The following is a 14,272-nucleotide window of genomic DNA, read 5'->3' as shown; positions in this document are numbered from 1 at the left end:
AAAAGAAGCTAACATATCGAAATTATTTTTAAAGTTGAGATCAGAAAGATATCGATCTCCGTTTCCGGGATTTGAGCTCATATATCTCCGGGAGCGTCGCGACTAGCCGCCAGTTCTGTCGACGCGCAACGAGAATCGTGTGCTCTTCACACGATAGAGAATGCATTTGTTTTGTTTCGCTGACACATTTGGACCTAATGAAACCGTTTTATGTCATATTTCTCCGGTATGAGTTACTAATATTTCTCCATATGCTCTTGACAATTTCATTTAAAATGCCACGAAATGTAGGTTTCTTAAAGCCAAGTGATCAAGCAGAACCCATTTTCTTGGTTTTGCCGAGGCATCTGAACCTGTTCCAAGCTTTCTTTCTCGTTTATTTCTCTGATACGAGTCCCGAATATTCCTCCATCTGTTTTTGCACATTTCACCTAAAATTCCAATGAAAGATAAGTTTATTAACAATAAGCGCACGCTAGCATCATTGCATTGTTTCAAGTTCTGGACAACAAGATAGGGTTACACCTTAAACATTTCTAGAATTTTGGTTCTGAACGTCTACAGTATACATTGGCAGAAATGTGGAAGAAATGATGTCCGTGCTTGTTCACAAAATTTCCCCAAATTATACTTATCAGTTTCTCCCATGCAGAAACTTTTGGAACAAGCTAAGGCAACTTTCATAGCTGACTGAATCTTTATTCCCATCCAAATGAACTTCCATATTCTTATATTCTGACAGCATACATCGTTATGGATGACATGAACATTTAATCTTGCCAAGCTGCACTCAAAAGATGACTCCAGGTTTTACAAAAGACGAATTTCAATTGTGAACTGAGTCAGACCAGAAGGGCCTTGTAAAACAGTAGTGCACTTTTGGCACAAGTTTTTTGAGCACCATCTTCTACCAATGAATTGAAGTGAATGTGACAAATTACTTATTGCAGCATACTGTTTGCGCAATCTGTTGAGAAACGCCTTCCTAAAAAACGAACATCTATTGATTACAGAAAGCTGTACAACAATCTGGTGGTGGTTTTTCACAACTAGAAGGTATCATCAAGACACCAATCTACCGTTTACTTTCAAAGTGAAGGTATTGTAAAATGTAACTTTCTCGTTGTACTTTAGATTGTTCATTTTATAATGTACTTGCCGTTTTCAATTTGTATCGTCACAAAAAAGAGTAATGCGAAAATGGTCCTTCAAGTTCATTTTCATCATTCTAATTCTACATCTGCATGGATTATACTGATTTTCATAACAGGCCTGAAAATTTTGAATTAATGGGAAAATATTATATATTTCACTCACCTGCCAGTTTCAACTGTGCACCAATTTCTTCCCAAATTCTGTCTCTGAATATAGTGTCTCTATATTTAGGGTTCTTCAAATCGTAAAGGCAAGGATGTTGCGAGACCAGCTCACAGAGAATCACATCCTGTGAGTGGCTCATTTCAGTTTTCCTTGACTGGCTCGACATCTTTCTGGCAGCCGTACGTCTTTGTGTCGTGCGACTTCCGTCGCAACACTGCTCACTGGTGCAGTGCTGCGGCAGCTGCCGCAACAGTCGCGCGTCGCATCCCAAACTCGAACTGCGCATGCGCCAGCAGGCAACATCTGACGTCACATAGCGACCCGTCGCAGTCGCTAGTGTGCGTCGCGTCTTGGACAACGTACCTTAACCCGTTCGAATCCCCTTCCTATGGCGATAGGATCGCAACGCTGAACTACCACATTCCCCATTCTGATAATACAGCTTCACTAAAAGCGCCTTTTCAGGTAACGTCAACATGCTGCGACTGCTGGCGCATATGATTCTCTCTCTCATTACAGCTTCTTTTATACACGATTCTCATGCGCAGTCACTGACGTTTTGCTGTCCAGCACCATCTGTCGGACATTTTGTGAACTTTTTTTTTATTTTAATAAAAGCCCATGTCATTCCAAGCATGTGCGTCAATTTTTTCCTGTCTATCTACATTATTACGTGATTTATCCTGTTTTCAAATTTATACTGTCTTTTTGATCACCCGGTATTTGAGTTCAAACAAATCAAATCAGTTAGCATTCGATACTAGGGGGTATGGGGACTTCTCGGCACCCCAGAGCACTTCCGGTACCACTGACTGATTCCCCCCTGCTCCATTCGCGAATGGCGCGTGGGGTGAATGACTGTCTTTAAGCCTCCATATTACCTCGCAACTTCTCTAATTTTCTCGTCGTGGTCATTTTGTGCTTTTTATGTGGGTGGAAGTACTACGTCTCTGTTGATCCATTGTGGACCTGGGACAGCGGCTGGTCAAATATTTAACAAGGAAATTCGCTAAACAGCAGTGCAATTGAGATTTTACTTTATTTTTGCTTCTAGTTTCGGCAATTCATTATGCCATCTTCCGGCATAATATCCATCTCTCATAAATAATCGATATTGGCATACTGGGGTCATATGTTTCTGGATGTCGTGAATTCTCAAGTGCTTCCTCCGAAGATTGGACTGCATCTCCACTGCAGTCAAGTCTCTCTTGTAACATCTGCCAGAAGTTCGTTGACCATCTACGTAACGCTGTCGCGCCGACTAAACGATCCGGCAACGAAACGCGCCGCTCTTGGTTGAATCTTTTCTCTCTTCTATCAGTCTCATCTGGTAACGGTCCCAGACTCTTGAACAGTAGTCAAGAATCGGCCGAACAAGTGTTCTGTAAACCACTTACATTTCCTTAGGATTCTTATTAGCCTGTCTGGCGTCAGCTCTTCCTGCTATTTGTTTTATGTGGTTGCTCCGTATGGTTACTCCTAGATATTTTACGATAGATACTGTTTCCAGTAATGTGTTATCAACAGTACCGTCTTCTGGCTTTGCTGCCTTCTTTTACACAACCGCATCATCTCCAAATAGACTTCTGGAGATTCCGACATTTTCTATTACATGTTTTATACATATTGTAAGCAGTAACCATACTGTGACACTTCTATGGATTACTCCTCGAATTATCCCTGTCGATATTGTTCCCTTAAGGGCGACATGTTGAGTTCTGTCTGCAAGGAGGTCTTCAATCCAGTCGCAAATTTGCCCGGATACCCAGTAAACTCGTTTTTTTCACTCAACGGCTCAGAGGGACAGTGTCAAACGCTTTTCTAAAGCATAGGAACACGTCAACCTCAGCACTGATGTCTACGTCACTGTGCATCTCATGGAGGACCAGAGCCAGCTGAGTTTGGCAAGATCTCTGTTTGCAGAATCCATGTTGATTTTTATAGTGGTGATTTTCCTTCTCCAAAAACGTTGTAGGACGTGTGCATAAAAGATGTTCCATAATTCTGTAACTAATTGAAGACGGCTATATTTCGTTATAATTATGTGCATCTGTCCTACGACTCTTACTGTATTTGTTCCCCAATCGCAGTGTATCCTTCATTGCTCCAGCGACCTACGATAAAGTGCTGCCAGTAGGGGAGTAAGCTCTTCTGCATGATACATGGAGAAACTACTAACTACACACGGTAGCACTGTCTATGCAGTGAGCTTTCGCATACGCGGAACAGGATTTTTACCGCCAGCATACATTGCCTCTTAAGTCACGTAACTTTGTTTTACTTAACTAAGGAAACTAACTGTTCCTCCTTCCGCGCCTTTCGAAATTTTTTCGAAGTGGCAATAATTGTTCACCGTTGATATTACTGATAAATAAAGTATACAACCTCCACAGATACGTGGAATCGTAAAGGTTTGGTCTCTAAACGCAAAACGTGGCAAACTGGGTTTGATGTTGGCGACAGCCGCAATACACTATATTTATTTATTGCCAAATTATGGACCTGTTACCTGATGTTTTAAAACAGGTCGTCCATCTTAAAAGTTTCGTTTTTCATCTACAACATTTACAAAAATAATACTTTCCAAAATAAAATTTAAGGTTGAAATATAAATAATTTTTTTAAGAAGAATATAAAAAGATGATAGGATAGAGGAAAGATTTGTTAGTACCATCACCGATTGTGACTGACAGTGAATATCTCGGAATGGTTTCTTCGAGCTGTTGACCGCCAGTCACGCACACACGCACACACACGCACACACACGCACGCACACGCACGCACACGCTCACGCACGCTCACGCACGCTCACGCACGCTCACGCACGCACACACACGCACACACACGCACACACACGCACACACACGCTCACGCACGCTCACGCACGCACACACACGCTCACGCACGCACACACACGCTCACGCACGCACACACACGCTCACGCACGCACACACACGCTCACGCACGCACACACACGCTCACGCACGCACACACACGCTCACGCACGCACACACACGCTCACGCACGCACACACACGCTCACGCACGCACACACACGCTCACGCACGCGCACACACGCTCACGCACGCGCACACACGCTCACGCACGCGCACACACGCGCACACACACGCACACGCTCACGCTCACGCGCGCACACACACACACACACACACACACACACACACACACACACACACACACACACACACACACACACACACCACAAACACGCGTGCGCGCTATTATTGGTAGAGAAATAGTGTTGCTAATCCTATTTATTGCTAATTCTATGTATTAACTTTAGGTGCCCATCCGTATACAGCATTTGGTGATTTTCTGGCTAGATCGCCAGCATCTTATGCTTATTTACTGTCACATCTCGTCTTCCTCCTCCTATTCCTCTTCATTGTCACTGTTTTCGCTGTCACTGTGGGTATCGCTGTCCACCCAGTAGAGTGTTTTTGCGTTGCACTTAGGCATGTCTGTTATGTCGTGTCCGTAGGTATTCTTCATGTGTTGTTTTTGAAATACTGTTTATCAATTCGTTTAATTGTGCCCATTGTTCTTCGTCTCTTATTGCTGTGTATATATATCTATGTCTGATTCCGTGTAGTCTAAATGTAGTGTATGTCTATTGTTCACTATTGCCCGCAGAAAAAAGACAGTGATAACTGTACTTTGTTAGTATTTGTGTTTCCTTCTAAACAAAAGATCCACATTTCCAGAACGAATTTTCGGCGGAGTGTGCTCCGATTTGAAAATTCTTGGCATCGGACCTGGACGCAATCTGGGACGTTTGCCTTTCGCGGGCAAGTGCTCTACTGACCTAAATATCCAAGCACGATTCCCGACCCGCCCTCACGCCTTGTTTACAGCAGTACCTCTTCTACTACCTTCCAAACTTCACAGAAGTTGACCTCATAGCCTGCGGGACGAGCTATGTCTCCGCCATATCCTTCCTTCCGGGGATGGTAGTCCCGCAACTTCAGTGAAGTTGCGAAGGTAGGAGAGGAGATACTGGAGGAAGTAAGGCTGTGCAGACGGGTCATCGGTCCTTCTTGCGTAACTCAGCCGGTACAGCACTTGGCCGCGAAAGGCTAAGGTCCCAGAAAGAGTCCTGGTCCACTACAGAGTTTTAATCTCTCAGAGAGTTTCAAAAGATCTACCTGACTGCATAACACTGCCGTGTGAGAAAGGATGTAGCATTAAACGGTTTTCATGTTAACACGTTGTTCATTTTCAGTTCTGATTCTGATTCTGGTGATGTAATAGTACATGCACGAGGTAAGGCGATATACATTACCACCACTATTATTTATTGCTTAATGGGCCTTTAAAGCCTACTACAGAAAACAAAAACAAAACAAAAACAACATTACAGAGGAAAAATAAGAGCACACTAAAAAGATTATAAAGGAACACACATCAGTCACAACGGAGGAGATACCTATTCATCTTCCACCGCTGTCGGTTCTACTCGTTTAAGAACTGTTAGTATTTAACCATTCCAACGCGTTCTTGAATGTCCCCTTGGGCGTTTCTAGCAGGTTGAGACTGGAAGACTTGGTTAGGGAGGAATCCATCAGCTCGAAAGGTATTGCCTAACCACTGTAGCCTCTTCTGCCCTAATATTCCGTTTATGGTTGGCTTTCCAAACCGGTTTTCTTTCGTTCTCCTCTCCCATTTACCTTCCATGGTATCATGGACGGTCCATATATTTTCAGAAGTATCTTCCTTTTGAAGGCAGAGGTTGCTTCTTGAGTCTTTCTGATGCCGCCCAGGTTTCACAACCGTATAAAAGTACCGGCCGTACTAGTACAGTTGGATCTTATTCTTTTGTGATCTTAGACGTGGCCTGAATAAATTGTTCAGGCTAAAAGACGTGCAATTAGCGTTTATTATTCGTTGGTGCATTTCTTTCGTTACTTCACTATCATTAGTCAGTGTGGCTCCTATGTACTTGAATTATTGAACTCATTCAAAGGTATCCCCGTTAACAACAATGCAAGAAAAGAGAGCTTGACATCGTGGTACGACGAGATATTTTGTTTCATCATCATTTACCTTCAGTCGAATTTTCTTCGCACTGTAGAGAAATCGGGACGTGTCAGCAAGTACTTGCTCCAGATTGTCGCCAAGAATCACAGCATCACAGACTGAGTCTGCTCCCATCTCCTTTTTTTCTTATTCGACGTGAGTCACGGATTACATTTCCCAAGACCAAGTTGAATACTTGAATACTATTGGCACCAATGGATTACCTTGTCGCAATCCATGGCAATGTACACTCTCTGAAATTCGGATGTTGTCAAAGATAAAATGCAGGAAGCGGAAGGTTATCTACGTCTAGTACGGAACCAGATTGCGATATAATAATATCGTACGAGGCAACGGTCTGGATGAACTAGATGCCACTTTGGGGACTTGTGTATCTTTGAGCCAACGACGTCCAGTCTTCTCATGGTTCTCACGGGGTCACCCAGCCAAGTATTAAACGGGCCAGGCGTTGCTTAGCCTCGGTGATCATGCGAGAACCGCTGTATCCAACGTGAGAAGTCAGTTGGCTACCAGACGGCAGTTACAAGAGCCGAAGGAAGTGAAAAAGTGACAGTCGTGGAAAATGGAGTGAGACAGGGTTTGTAGCCTATTTGTCATGTTACTCAGTCTGTACATTGTGCAGCTGTAAAGGAAATTGAGAAGAAATTTGATAAGGAAATCAAACTACATGAAAAAAAAAATTCAATATTTGCGGAAAACATTGTAATTCTGTCACAGACGGCAAACGACTTGGAAAATCAGTTGAACGGAATGAATAGTGACTTGAAAAAAGGTTGTAAGGCAACAAAAATTAAACGAGGGTAATGGAGTGCAGTTGAAATGAATGGGGCAGTGCTGTGGGATGTAGATTAGGAAATGAGACACGAAAAGTATTTTTGCTATGTTGGTAGCAACATGAAGATGACCGAAGTAGAGAGGATATAAAACACAAATTGGCCATAGGAAGAAGAGCGTTTCTGAAAAAGAGAAACGTTTTATCATCGAATACTAATTTAAATATTAGGAAGGCTTTTCTGAAGGTATTAGTCTGGATTCTAGCCTTGCACTGAACTGAAACGTGGATGATAAACAGTTCTGACAAGTAGAGAACAGAAGTTTTTGGTTTTGGAAGAATGATGAAAATTAGATGGCTTGACCGAATAACCAACGAGTAGGTACTGCATCGAACTGAAGGAAAGACAGTGCTGTGGCACAACTTGACTAAAAGAGCTGATAGGATGACAGGAGACATTCTGAGGCATGAAGAGATACTGGGTGATCAAAAAGTCAGTATAAATTTGAAAACTTAATAAACCACGGAATAATGTAGATAGAGAGGTAAAAATTGACACACGTGCTTGGAATGACATGGGGTTTTATTAGAACAAAAAAAACACCCCATATTGCTATACGCGTGAAAGATCTCTTGCGCGCTTCGTTTGGTGATGATTGCGTGCTCAGCCGCCACTTCTGTCATGCTTGGCCTCCCAGGTCCCCAGACCTCAGTCCGTGCGATTATTGGCTTTGGGGTTAACTGAAGTCGCAAGTGTATCGTGATCGACCGACATCTCTAGGGATGCTGGAAGACAACATCCGACGCCAATGCCTCACCATAACTCCGGACATGCTTTACAGTGCTGTTCACAACATTATTCCTCGACTACAGCTATTGTTGAGGAATGATTGTGGACTTATTGAGAATTTCCTGTAAAGAACATCATCTTTGCTTTGTCTTATTTTGTTATGCTAATTATAGCTATTCTGATCAGATGAAGCGCCATTTGTCGGTCATTTTTGAACTTTGTATTTTTTTGGTTCTAATAAAAACCCATGTCATTCCAAGCATGTGTGTCAATTTGTACCTCTCTATCTACATTATTTCGTGATTTATTCAGTTTTCAAATTTATATTGACTTTTTGATCACCCGGTACTTTATCTGGTACTCAAAGGCATTATGGGGTACGAGGTAAAAGTCGTTGAGGGAGACAGGGGACCAAGTCTGGACTAAAATATACACAAAAAAAAAGACGTGCTGCGAAGGAATTACCCGAATGGAACGGAAACTGGTAGGTGTGATGTATATGTACAGACAAGCAAATGATTAAATTTTCATAAGAATTGGATGACTTATTTAAGAGAATGAGCTTCACAAATTGAGCAAGCCAATAACGCAAAGCGTCGATTCACCTCTGGCCCTTACAAAAGCAGGTATTCAATTGGGCATTGATTGACTGAGTAATTGGATGTCCTCGTGATGGATATCGCGGCAAATTCTATTCAGTTGGTATGTTAAATCGTCAAAATCCCTAGATGGTTGGAGGGCCCTGCGCATATTGCTCCAAACAACACAGTACATTCGTTTGGACTGAGGAGTAGGAGCTAGTCTGTGCGCCGAGGGGTCGGCCCCCTGCGTGCCTTCCTGCCTCAGCACGGTGTTTGCCGGCGCCGTGCCTGCCCTGGAGCACGCCCCGCGCAGGCCTGTCTAGGAGGCACGCGGCACGTTCCACGCGCGCCGTGGGCCCGCAGCCCTGTGCGTGCGCCAGCGCTCGCGCCACAAACACCTGCCTCTCTGCCAGGCCTGTGCGGGTGCACGCGCGTCGGCACGTCTGTCGCCAGACGCCACCAGCGTCCTCTGATCTGACATGACCTAGTCATCATTCTCTCCCACGCCGGGGAGCCATATTCTTTGGGAGGAGGACCTGCATTGGGCACCGCCGTATCGACAGTGCGAGTTTTCCAATCTGAGCGCGCTGGCTTTTTCTGTATTCGATAGTAGCCGGTAGAGGGTAGGAGCCGATCGTAGACCATCGAAGCTCGTCGCGAGAGGAGGCAGAGAAGTGCGTGAAACAAATTCGTGTTAAATACTGTGAATATCAAAAGTTGAAACCTTACCGTCTCCTCTATATCTCTTTTGTTAAAAGTGAAACCTTACCGTCTCCTCTATATCTCTTTTGTTAAAAGTGGAACCTTCCCGTCTCCACTATATCTCTTTTGTTACGCAACCTTCTCTTCTACAATAACCTATGAAACCTGCCCTTAGGATTTCTGTCTCTTGCTTAATAATAACAAATGAAATCTTCCCTTTGAAATTAATTCTTTTTCTCAATCTTCGCATACAAATTTAAATGCTGCTTATTAAAAGTTATTTTCTGATTATTTCGACGAAACATAGAATGTGTCGTCGTCGTGGCCCTCAGTCGTTACCTGCAATAACCCAAAACTGTTCCTTACCTTTTTTACTGTTACTGGATCGCCATCTGACTGCTACATCGAACTGCGACATGAATATACTTACGGTACTCTGTTTTACTATACTTTATTAGCTGCTGGTGGGCTGTCATAGTAAGTGGCTGTATTTATTACCAGAGCTGACGTTATTCTTTAATAGCAAAGCTGACATTCTTTAATTAATTTGACTGACGTTACGTAATTCATAGTTAAACTTTTTATTGACAACAATAAAATTTTGCAAAGTTTTACGTTGATGGTTTTTGGGATGGATTATAATGAGAAATGCAATATTGCTGGCAAAAATTAATTATATTCTAAATGAAATGATTTTACAAACGTTCAAATGGGACTTACTTTTTACAATAATCTTACAACTAGCATTACGCAAACATACCTTCTGTAGCCTTGAGTTTCTCAAAAAAATAATTCAATAGTATTAGTTCCTCTTATGATAATAGTTAGCTGATGTCTCTGTACATCCGTTTATAATCTCTTGTAAATCATAGCTGGTGGCTGGCAGGCACACCGCTCCTCTCAGCCTCTCGCTTCAGACCTGCTACCGACTCGCTTCATATCTCGCTTACTACTGACTTCCTACGAACGCTAAAGTGCGGTCTCTCCTGCCAACAATGCTTTCTGGTGCAGACAATCCCTGCTACCATTAGAAAATGTATCCATAAGCGGTCTCTCCCGCCTTTTTTAAAATTATATCAATGTGCGGTCTCTCTTGCCAACAATACTTCGGGGCTTTGGTGCAGGCATTCCGTCCTGCTACCACAATATTTCCAACATGACAAATATTAATTATTCCTACTTAATCCTATTAATAAAATATAAACATCTTTCATAAATTGTGTTTGACAATAGAAATATACACGTCTTACAAAGTGAGGGAAGTTTTGAAAGCAGTAAGTAGTGGAAGTACGATGAAAAGAAGCGAATTAATTAAATAATCCTAAGTAATGCAATAAAAACTTTAAAAAAATTGGCTAGGTGCGAGTAGGACACGCGCTCTGAGGCTTTTATCGGACTACCTTAGTTACGTATATACAGGGGGTTTCCGTAAGAGCGTGCAAAAATGCAACGGGGCATAGAGAATGCTCCACTGAACCATCGGAGGCAGGGAACTTGGAGTCGGAGAAGCCAGCTTAAATCGAAGTAAACTAGGTTCAAGTGGCTCTGAGCACTATGGGACTTAACATCTGAGGTCATCAGTCCCCTAGAACTTAGAACTACTTAAACCTAACTAACCTAAGGACATCACACACATCCATGCCCGAGGCAGGATTCGAACCTGTGACCGTAGCGGTCGCGGGCTTCCAGACTCAAGCGCCTAGAACCGCTCGGCCACACGTGCCGGCAGTAAACTAGGCCCCCGCTTTGTCTAGCATTAGTGTTTTCCAGTTTATTTACAACTAACATGCTTACAACTTTACACGCACTGTTCTGTTTACTTAAATATACATTCTTTGCAAGGAAACAAGGTGGTCTAGCCTGATTACTAGGAAGTCTATCTGGCCGTCTGGATGGCCACCTGTACTTGAGGTTCGTGCAAAGAGTTCTACCTGAGTTGCTGGGAACGTATCCTTGGCTGTTAGTGAGAGGATGTGGATACAGCGTGACGGTGCCCCGCCTCACTTCAGTGTGGATGTCTGCAACCATCTCAGTGATGTGTTTCCTGGTCGCTGGATTGGAAGGGGAGGTCCTATTCCATGGGCTGCGATGTCACTTGACCCGTATCCCCTTATTTCCTATGGGGATATCTAAAGTCACTTGTCTGTGAGGCCCCAGTGGATACAGTTGGCAGAATTGTAGCTGCTTGTAATGTCATTCGAAACACACCAGGGATATTGGGCAGGGTGCGACAGAATCTTGTTCGCCGATGTCATGCTTGCATTGAGGTTGATGGCCATCAGTTTCTGCATATTTTGTAAGATACGGTGCAAATGGTACGCTCATTGTGTCAGTGATGGTGTTTGCAGTTAACTGTAACGTAAACAAAAAAGTACACAGTACTGTGATTTTATTTCTATTACCTTCTTAAGGTTGCTTCTCCGACCCAGGTTCCTTACCTCAAACTGTTCAGTCGAGCATCCTCTATGTCCTGTTACATTTTTGCACGCTATTACGGTAACACCCGGTAGAGAATTGACTTTCATGCTGGCAAGCTATCGGTCCCGGAAATTCAAGACTTTCGAGAACGTTTTAATTTTAAGTTTGAAGTCGGATAGCAAATGACAAAAGAAATTTATTTTGTGTGGCATAATTACAAATTAAGTTTCATAATTTTTTCGTGTAATTGTACTTGACAAATTTCATGATCCTAGATCATCGAGAGGTACCCCCTCTACTTTAAAATGAGTGAGTCTGCGAGTATCAAAATATGTGACGTAAAGGACAATGTCTTTTTCGACTGCATAGACTTAGCAACTTAACATTTTTACTCCAAACCTTAGTGTGTGACGTAAATTTCAGCGTGGTACGTCTACCCTTTCACCTGTTCCTGAGAAAAACGGGTCTTAGCAGACCAACGGATGTACGTAGTCGGATATCACATTAGAAAAAAAGACTTTGCTTCTTGCTAAATTTCGCAATTTGAGGCCAATGGGATGTCCGTATAGGTGTTGATGACCGAGTTTGCGAGTATCAAAATGTGTATCATAAATGGCTTTATCTTTTAACTTGGAAGCTTACATTTGTTACACTGCCAAGAGAATTTAATCTTGATATGTGACGTGAATTTCGTTGTTGAGAAAGAGGTTTTAACAGCCGCTCAGACAGAAAGACAACCAAGTGATTTTATAAGGATTGCGTTTTTACCGGTTGAAGTACGGAACCCAAAAAGATTAAAATTACTTTATTCTGTACATGTGATGTTCGATGATTGTGGCGAATAATTATGGTAATGAAAATTGCTATCATGATTTCATAATATCTGCCTCCATAGTAGTTGTGTCTACATGTTTCGCATATATTTTTGTCTTTCAAAAATTAAACAGTGCACCGTTTTCATATTATTTTTATATGGTCATAATTGGAACTATTTTTATCCAGTGTAAAACGGTTCCGTGTTGAGGCATTAGCATATCTACCTAGTTTCCTTGCCGCACAGCAGTTACAGCCCCCACTGGACACCCGTGAGGAGCTGCACTTTAATTATAACTATCCACTATACACATACGAATATTATTAACTTCTCTGCAACACCCTCTTAGGAACAGTTATTGTGTACGTAATTCTCTAAAATTACAATAAAACAGTTCTTTGTTTTTATATCGTTTTTTGTCGCACTCGGGGACACAGAAAAATGGCAAGTACTAAACAAACATTTAGATCTAAACTCCAAAATTGAACACATTATCTGTAAAGAAATAAGACTATATCGAAATCGAGCCAGACGACAGTGAGACGAATGGGTTAGCTCACATGAAGACCCTAGCACAACGGGCTCCTCCGAGACTAACAGCAACGACGAGGCAAATGAAAAATACAATGTACGTAATAAATACATACGCTATACGAAATGATGAAATAGTTATACACTGAGAAATTAGAATAGAAACCTGTGAACAGACTAAGTAACGCGCGCGCGCACAGTGCAAAAACACTAACTAAACTTAGATATCAGAGAAATTGTGTGAGAGATGAATCCACTCATGACATTCGAGACGTGAGTTATCTGTGTAATAAACTAACAGTAGAATGCGCTGGCCAGGTATGTATGGCTTCAGGACACATTCCGCGACCACATCTCTGAAAAGCGCAAGTGAGGGGATATGTATCTCCAACACTAGTATTTCCTGTCTCCTTTTTTGTCTTTGTAAAATTTAAAATTTTATGATTTGCATTCCGTAAAACCACGTTTTATACACTGAAGAGTCAAAGACACTGGTACACCTACTTAATTTCGTGTAGGACCCCCGCGAGCACCCCGAAGTACCGCAGCAACGTGGCATGGACTCGACTAACGTCTGAAGTAGTGCTGGAGGGAATTGACACCATGATTCTTACAGGGCTGTCCACAAATCCGTAAGAGTTCGAGGGGGTGGATATCTCTTCTGAACAGCACGTTGCAAGGCATACAAGATACGGTTAGTAATGTTCATGTCTGGGGAGTTTGGTGGCCAGCGGAGGTGTTTAAACTCAGAAGAGCGTTCCTGGAGTCACTCTGTAGCAATTCTGGATGTGTGGGGTGTCGCATTGTCCTTCTGGAATTGTCCAAGTCTGTCGGAATCACAACGGACATGAATAAATGAAGGTGATCAGACAGGATGCTTACGTACGTGTCACCAGTCAGAGTCGTATCTAGACGTATCAGAGGTCCCATATCACTCCTACTGCACACGCCCCATACTATTACAGAGCGTTCACCAAGTTAAACAGTCCCCGCTAACATGCAAAAAAAAATGCCTCTGAGCACTATGGGACTTAACATCTATGGTCATCAGTCCCCTAGAACTTAGAACTACTTAAACCTAACTAACCTAAGGACATCACACAACTCCCAGTCATCTAACATGCAGGGTCTATAGATTCATGAGGTTGTCTTCGTACCCGTACACGCCCATCCGCTCGATACAATTTGAAACGAGACTCGTCCGACCAGGCGACATGTTTCCAGTCATCAACACTCCAATGTCGGTGTTGACGGGGCCAGGCGAAGCGTAAAGCTTTGTGTCGTGCA

The 14,272-nt window shown here is 42.7% G+C and overlaps 1 protein-coding gene across 1 annotated transcript in view; it reads left to right on the top strand.

The window, feature by feature from the left end:
• The window catches only part of LOC124789078 (beta-2-syntrophin-like), a 335,827-nt gene that overhangs the window by 59,399 nt on the left and 262,156 nt on the right, over nt 1-14,272 (top strand).

The sequence above is a fragment of the Schistocerca piceifrons genome, chromosome 3 (assembly GCF_021461385.2).
Source record: "Schistocerca piceifrons isolate TAMUIC-IGC-003096 chromosome 3, iqSchPice1.1, whole genome shotgun sequence".
Lineage (NCBI taxonomy): Eukaryota > Metazoa > Arthropoda > Insecta > Orthoptera > Acrididae > Schistocerca > Schistocerca piceifrons.
This window is presented reverse-complemented; position numbering and strand designations above follow the sequence as displayed.